General features: G+C 45.6%; 1 long non-coding RNA gene across 1 annotated transcript in view; it reads left to right on the top strand.

Moving 5' to 3' along the window:
• Positions 1-7,586, top strand: part of LOC109311463 — an 11,796-nt gene extending 4,210 nt beyond the window's left edge. The window contains exons 2-3 of the long non-coding RNA XR_002101512.1: positions 3,421-3,432; positions 7,574-7,586. This is a non-coding gene — a long non-coding RNA (uncharacterized LOC109311463). The remainder of the gene's footprint in view (positions 1-3,420; positions 3,433-7,573) is intronic.
• The last annotated feature ends 923 nt before the right edge of the window (positions 7,587-8,509 follow it).

Genomic DNA, 8,509 nt, shown 5'->3' with positions numbered 1-8,509 from the left:
GGGTATTCAAGAGAAGGTTGGATGTGTATCTAGCTGGGGTAATGTAGGCCCAGCACTCTTTCCTGCTTATGCAGGGGGTCGGACTCGATGATCCATTGAGGTCCCTTCCGACCCTAGCATCTATGAATCTATGAATCTATGCCCCACATGCCCCCACCCAGGTGTGTGTGCAGTAGCGGGGAGTTAGCCCCACCTGCCAGCCCCTTGAAGAGCTGCCCACAGTGCCATCCTGCTCCTCATTCCAGCCCTGGGCCCCAAGCCGCACACACCACCCTAGCTGGGTAGTAGCCCCTGCCCCAGCCCTACCCAACTCCCTCCCTCACTATGGGGGGCCTCATTTCTCCCTCCAGACTTGCCTGAGGGGAGCTGCTCTTATGTTGCCTGGCTGGTAGGTGCATGTGCTGGAACTCTGCCAGCCTGCAAGGGGAAACCCACTGTGTTCCATGTTTTTTGTCCTTAAAAAGAGAAAAACTGGGTTTTTCTCTTTAAAATGAGATAATCCATGTTTTACCATGGTTTTCCATAATCAGGGATCTGGGTTTTTCACTCACCATGGGAAAATCCAGATCCCTGATTATTAGTGTTTGTGAAGAAGAGAGAAAGAATCTTTTCATACCTGCAACAGCCAGAGACCCGCCTGCCATGCCGGAACCAGAAATGCTGGGAGAACAAAGGACGCCATGGGAACCACATTTTATTAGCAGCTGTTCGGTCCAAATCAGACTGCCCCTCAGCTGCATGGGTATTTCTGGCCCACCACAGGGACTGGGAAAGAGAGGAGATGGTTGGAGGAAAGAGCCTGGATGTAGGAGATCAGAGGAGCCAAAGAAGAGGCTCTGGAGGATAATGAGCCTGCTGCCAGCCAGCCTAGGAGTTCAGAGGGGTTCCAGGATGCTGGGAGATGCCAGCTTTGAATCTGTCACAAGAAAAGTGGCTAGAGCCAGTGGGAAGCCTCACTGGGGGATGCCAGCTTTGAACCCACTGCAAGGAAAGCAGCAAGAATTGGGTAATTCCACAGCATGACTAGATCAACTCCACTCGTGTCCCCAGGCCCAGTCTGGTTGGGTACAGGACTAGTGGGCCCCACTGCCCTACCCTGTAGTGCGCCAACATGTTCTGCTCAGGGCTGGTGCCTAGAAGTCACTTACACAAAGTACCTATAAATGGCCTTCAGATAGGGGCAATATCCTATGAAGTTCTTTATTCCTTGAGTTGACAGGGAATATAGGTTGCTGAATATAGGTCACAACAGATTATTGGTCACATGATGAGCATCAGAGACCAATGGCTCAAATTGTTATTATTGTATATTGGAACTATTCCTCCCCCATTTTTTTTAAAAATCAAATACAAATAAAATTTACCAACCTTAGACTACCACTATAAACTAATACAGCCAATTAGTAAAGTACATGAGAGGAGATATAGAAAATGGAAGTCAGAGCAGACAGATAAAAGGATTATTCTGTCTCTAACCATCTGGGTTAATCTGATAGGGATTATTATGTCTGCCATCTCAGTGACTTTTCTTCACCATGCAGCTTTTTCCTTGTTTGCTGTGTACACGAGTGAGCGGAAAGGAGGAAGGTTGGCCATGACATGGAAGCAAGCTCCTTATTATTACAAAGAGGACTCCAGAAACTTTGAGCCTCCATAAATTACTGAACATGCCAATTTATATTTCATGCAGAGAAACAAGCTTTTACCTAAACATCAGTTAAGTAAACTCATGCCTGCAGTCATTCTGCATCTATATCTTTCATAAAGTTGGTCATTGTCTTGCAAGAGGACTAAATATACAATTGATCGGTCTATTTAAAATCTAAAGATTTTTATCTGTAGTAGAATTAGACATCCGTTAAATACATATCCCCAGTGAGAAGCAAGATTAAGAATGTGGTGTAAACTGTGTATATAGCGTCTTTTTATTTTTTCAGTGACTGGTGCATTTAATTATCTGATTCACTCAAAATGTTTAGAATCAAGTTTAGACCTAAAAGTCTTAAAGTTAGGGCTTATCAATACAGAATGGGTTTTATTTTAATAATAAAATTGTTTCAAGGTGGTTTAATTGTCTCTTTGGACACCCCTCTTCTGTAGTGACGTTTTTTAGTTTTAACTTAAACTTCTTCTAAATTGACATAAAATAAACTCAGGCCACTTTTAATCTGGAATAAGAGCATTCTCATGGAGTATTTTCAATTGAAATTTGCACTTTAGCTTATAGCTCTGTAACTCTCCTATATTAACAGAGTTTGGGCTCTGACTTCCATCCACTGCTTCTTAGAAATCCAAAGCTGTTGCTATGCTGACAACAGAAGCAATTCAATGCCAGATATGTTGGCATTGGATGCCTTTTAAAAAACAACAGGAAGCATGTAAATTTAGAATACAGGCAAGATGTATTTAATCCACAGCGTGAGCAATTCCATGATACAAACATGTTAAAACTATATTTGTAACTGACTCCTCTTCCTAAGTAATTAGGAAGTAACAATAAAACTGTCTTTTCCACTCAGTTCTGAAGCTCAATTATAATCCTGCCAAGGCCTCTTGACCCTGCTGACCTTCCACACTGTGAGGCCCTACTCCAACCCTGAAGAGCTCCAACTCTAGATCACTGTAATTCCCAGATGACTTGGGGATGTGGGTCAAGAACAGCACTTGTCAATCGCACAGAGTCTTGGGCACTTCATCGTGGGGGAAAGCTATGCAATATGGAACTCCAACCCCCTTCAACCTCTCCACTTAGTTGGGCAGAATGCTATCTTGTCACTCTATCCCAAAGGACTCCTTCCCCTCAAGTACTAAGTGACCTTGATTTGGCAGGGCTAAACTTCTTGTGGGCCACTTTCATGGAGCAGATTTTGTGCCTCCATCCCCCAAGTTGAAATAGTAGCCCACCCACACTCCCCCCACAGTTTACAAAGCACTTAGTTTGTTTCAAGAGCACAGGTCACCATCTTTAAATATTTATAATGTTTAATAAAAGGTTGATCAGGTTTAAACACAAGTAAATCAGCTGGTCCGGACGATCTCCACCCCAGAGTACTGAGGGAATTAGCTGAGGTCATTGCAGGACCCCTGGCACGGCTTTATGAGCACTCATGGTGCTCTGGTGTGGTGCCAGAGGACTGGAAAAGGGCCAGTGTGGTTCCCATCTTCAAAAAAGGGAGGAAGGAGGACCCAGGAAACTATAGGCCCATTAGTCTTACCTCAATCCTGGGTAAGCTTTTTGAGAGAATTATCCTGGCACATGTCCACAAGGGGCCAGCAGGGGAGATTATGCTTAGGGGCAACCAACACGGGTTCATTAGAGGAAGGTCCTGTCAGACCAACCTGGTGGCCTTCTATGACCAGGTCGCAAAATCCTTAGACGTAGGGGTAGCAGTGGATGTAGTCTTTCTGGACTTTCGGAAGGCCTTTGACACTGTGTCTCACCCCTTTCTTATTAAAAAAATGGGGGACTGTGGTGTTGACACCTACACAGTCAAATAGGTCGCTAACTGGCTGGAGGGCTGCACCCAGAGAGTGGTGGTGGATGGGTCTTATTCGACCTGGAGGGATGTGGTCAGTGGGGTTCCCCAGGGCTCAGTCCTTGGGCCCGCACTGTTCAACATCTTCATCAGCGACTTGGATGAGGGAGTAAAAAGCACCCTGTTCAAATTTGCTGATGACACTAAGATGTGGGGGGAAGTGGGCATGCTAAAAGGGAGGAATAGGCTGCTGTCAGACCTAGACAGGTTACAGGGGTGGGTGGACAAGAACAGGATGGCTTTCAACACTGACAAGTGCAAGATGATGCACCTGGGGGGGAAGAACCAGCACCATACCTACAGGCTGGGGAACTCCCTTCGTGTCAGTAAGCAGAGGCAGAAAAGGATCTTGGAGCCATCATTAATGTCAAGATGAACATGGGCTGACAGTGTGGGGATGCAGTCAGGAAGGCCAACCGCACCTTGTCATGCAGCCACAGATGCATCTTGAGGAGGTCCAAGGAGGTGATCCTCCCTCTCTATGTGGCACTAGTCAGGCCACAGTTGTAGTACTGCATCCAGTTCTGGGCGCCGCACTTCAGGAGGGATGTGGACATCATGGAGAGGGTCCAGAGGAGGGCCACTCGCCTGATCAGGGGGCAGCAGGGCAGGCCCTACGAGGAGAGGCTAAGGGACCTGAACCTATTCAGCCTCCATAAGAGAAGGCTATGGGGGGGATCTAGTGGCCTGTTACAAACTAGTCAGAGAGGACCAGCAGGCACTGGGGGAGTCCCTGTTCCCCTGTGCACTACCAGGAGTGACCAGGAATAACAGTCACAAGCTGGCAGAGGGTAGATTCAGACTAGACATCAGGAGGCGCTACTTCACTGTCAGGGTGGCTAGGGTCTGGAACCAGCTCCCAAGAGAAGTGGTGCTGGCTTCTACCCTGGGGGTCTTTAAGACAAGACTGGAGAAAAACCTTGCTGGGGTCATTTGACCCCCGTACTTTTTCCTGCCAAAGCAGGGGGTCGGACTTGATGAGCTGCTCAGGTCCCTTTTGACCCTACAGACTATGAAACTATGGAAAGAATTGCCATATGTTCACTGGCATCCAGGCTTGCCCCCAGTGCTCTTCAGCCAAAAGCATACTCCACAGTCATCAGCAACTGCTTAGCAGGTAGTTGCACACCTTCCTGGCGTTTGGCTATCTGAGATTCATGAGCCATGGGGAGGAGTAGGTCCTGATTATCAGTAGTATGGCAATAATGACCCTTCCAGCACCCTTATGCTCAGAGCACCACTGGTAAATGCATCCTGTATTGTCAGGGGCACCAGGGTAGAGTTCCCGAAGGCCTTGACATCCTGGACCTTGCCTAGTCACTCAGTGGTTTTGTGGGTGAAGTGCTCTTCATGGCCCATGATGCCTTGAAACACAATAGAGAAATAGGGTTTGCGTTTGATCTACTCTCAGCTGTGGTGTGCTGAGTATAGGATGGGAATATTGATAGCCTTGATGCAGTTGGGAAACCCCATATGAGCAAATGCAGCTATGGTACTGTGTAGACTGGAGAAGTGGAGGATGCAGGGCATCAGCATTTTTTAGATGGTGTGGTATACCTCCTGGACAGCTGATCCAGTCAGACTCACACTCACAGTACTTAATTGCCTCTGGGCTGTCAGGTGTTGCCAGCTTACAGATGGAATTGTCAGCTCTTTCGTGATCGTCATTACACCTTATGTTGGTGGCTTGCCTCTGGAGTGACAGGCCATGCCTAATGTAGATCTCAAGAAAGGTGGCACTGCCCTGAAGTTCTGCCATCACTACTTATTCTCCCAGGTCCTCAAAATTATCCACTCTGTCAGTGCTTGTCTCCTGGAATCAGATCCTGTGGTACACAGTCTGTGAATGCTCTCAGAGAAGGCTGTCCTCCACATAGTGCCTTACCTCTTTCTCCACCAGTATGTAGCTTCTGTGTATGCACAATATTAGCACAGCTCAAGAAGGCACCTTTTGAATACCAGTTTCATGCCACTGTATGCAAACTGGCAGGCAGGCTAGAAGAGTCAGATAAACACAGACAAGACAGGAAAGACATTTCTCCATAAACAGGCAAGAAGAGCCAGGAGCTCACAGCACTCCTATGAGAAAATGGAGGGCAAGGAAATGGCAGGCATCCATTCTCTGCACTCATGGAGCTAATGCACATGAAGCTGACCAGTCCTACAATGGCAGGAAACACCAGCCCAAAACCTAGGAGGTCAAATACCTGTAAAGTTCTGCCGTTGCCACTTGGCTGTGCCCAGAAGCCTTTGGGGAATCGTGACTGAAAGGCATGCTAACCCCAGCCCATTATCCCAGAAGCAGCACAACAGCATTGGCTATTGTGCAATCATTTTAGCTGGGAGGGGCCTGTATGTCTGTGTGCTGCTGAAATGCTTCAAATTAGGGTAGGAATTGAAGTGCTTCCTATGTATATATCTGGCTTTGTCTTGATCAATAGAATACATAATATGCAAATTTAATACGCAGCTTCTCTATGCTTTGTTTTGAATTCTTTTACACCCCTCTGAGGCTTCTCTGAAATTTAGGAATTGACTTGAAATAGATTCACTCACCTGTCCACCAGGTGCATTTTACTTGGAGTTTTGGGTTTAGACTAATTTGTCAGAACTGTCTCCATTTGCATTTGAAAACTAAGCAAGGAGCTGACTTTTAAGATTGGGATCAGGGTATCACCAAAATGTGGAAAATGTGCATTCTGTAGTTTAATTCAGGCCTTTCTCTGCTCAAGGGGAATATGTACCATATCACCTCTTTTCTGTGAAGCTGATGTGAGTTTTGGACATTTAAAGAAACTTCCATGAGTTTTTTGTGCTGCAAACAGGCAGCACAGCTTTTTCTTCTAAGCCACTCTGCCACATTCCTGGCAAGGACCTGCTGCCCATCATGGAAGGTGAGGAGGAAAGGATATGCCTGGTATTTACATTTCTCCTCACTCCTTGAGCAATCTTTAAGATGACTACTTTTTCCTGATTTTTATTTACTGTTAAATGTCTGCCAGAATCCGATTCTAGTAGAACAAAATTTGCTAGGGACTTTTCTTAAAAGATGAGTTATGGTTCTGGTATGTTCTTTAACATTTTAAGAGCTGTTTGGATAGTACTGCAAGGTGGGGGAAATAAAACCTCTTCTGATCCTTTGGAAGTGCAGTCCATCTGCCTGTCAGATGCTTAGCAGTCTGATGTTGTCGGGGGGAGCCTGTGGGTTTAAAATTGTTTCATGCAAAGCTTTAGTAAGGGTGTATGTGAGTTAACCCCTTTCTGATTCATCTGGGCATTATTCAGCAGAGGAAGGACAGTGCTGGCAAATTTGTAATGGGTAGCTTACTGATACAAAGAGAGGTCAAATGAATATATTATAATAATGGGGGAAAAGTGCATGCTGACTTTTGCAGCTATAGAGTTGGCTTTGGAACATAAAAAATATTTAGGAGCTAGTCAATCACCTGTCTATTGTAATGTGTTTTATGTGTGTATCTGTGGTTGTTCTTGTGGAGGTGTATGTGTGTAGGCATCTAAATATAAATTAATATATGTAGATTATTATCTTTTCCTCTTGATTCCTTTAACAGCAAACAAGCTTGTTGAAAATGATGCAGCTTACTGGAATATACGCTCTACAAATAAACTCTACAAAGTGCCCAGCTCCTCCCATTCTTATTCCCCATATCCTACATGGCTTACATTGTAAAGGAATGATGTCATTCTGAGTGAAATTACATTATTCCACAGAAGGGTCATTTGTTGCACTCTTCTATAATCCTTAAAAAGAATATGCAATGTTTAGATTCCATACTAGTGTCAGTTAAATAACTCAGCTATAGCATCAGTCTTGAATAAATGGTTCCGCCTTTACATGGAGTTTCAGTTCATCATTCTTTTTGTCCCCCTCATTCCTCTTCATCCCCTGTAGGCACTCAGGGATCATATTCAGTCCATGAATCTATTTGGCTTGAAGAAGAATGTGGGCCAAATCCAGCAGCCCTGGTTCACACAGGTAGTTCCCATTCCAAATACTGTATTTTCTCACATCTCAGACAAGGTTTTTTTCTCCATTCAGCACCAAGGAGGAGGAAGCCCCTCATCTTGGACTGAGTACAAGGGAGGCCAGAGGCCAGAGTAGAGCCAGAGTCTCCACTGAGGATAAGCAGGCAGCAGGGAGGCAGAGAGCAGAGGGTGCCAAGTAGGGGCAGGAGTAAGGAGGCAAGTGGCAGGGGAAAGGTGTGGGAGGGTGAAGGCAACATGGTGGTGGAAGGCAGCATGGGGGACAAGTGTCAAGGGGGCACAGGCAGCAGGGGTCAAGGGGTGGGGGCATGGGGCAGAGCCAGGCTTCTTGACTTCTCTGTTGCCTGCCCCCTTGCCACTGCTTTTCCTGCTGCAGCAGTGAAGGGGGTGAATTTAAGATGACCCCTCCAGTAATTCTATACAGATTCTATATAGAGAAAATTATAAAAAAACTACAAATTGTCCATGTATAGAATCTAATCATTGGGGGGTCATCTTCAATTTGAAGAAATCTTGTATTCAAGTAAATACGCTGGCCTGTCATTAGGAGTAAAGCCTAACTAAAGAACTGAGCTTTGAAATATACTCTCTGAACTCTTGTTAGTTTCTCTTTTTCCTAATAAGTAACTTATGTTTTGTGGGTATTGTGTGGAACTGTTTTTTTAAGATGGGGTGGGCAATTATTTTGGGTGGAGGGCTGCTTATTGAGTTTTGGCAAGCCATCGAGGGCCACATGACAGGCGGCCAGGAGCAGATAAATGTTAATTTTCTAAATTTTTAGGAGCCCATGGCCCGGATAGAATGGCCTGGTGGGCTGCATCCAGCCCCCAGGCCACATTCTGCCCACCCCTGCTTTAAGAGGTAGTACAGCTACATTGTTTCATATGCATCATTAAATTCTGCCTCTCAGAATAGCAGTTGACTGATGTTGAAGCAGAGTTTTTGGCAAGTTAATAGCACCTCAGTAA

This window comes from Crocodylus porosus, unplaced genomic scaffold (assembly GCF_001723895.1).
Source record: "Crocodylus porosus isolate Cpor-Errol unplaced genomic scaffold, CroPor_comp1, whole genome shotgun sequence".
Taxonomy (NCBI): Eukaryota; Metazoa; Chordata; order Crocodylia; family Crocodylidae; genus Crocodylus; species Crocodylus porosus.
This window is presented reverse-complemented; position numbering and strand designations above follow the sequence as displayed.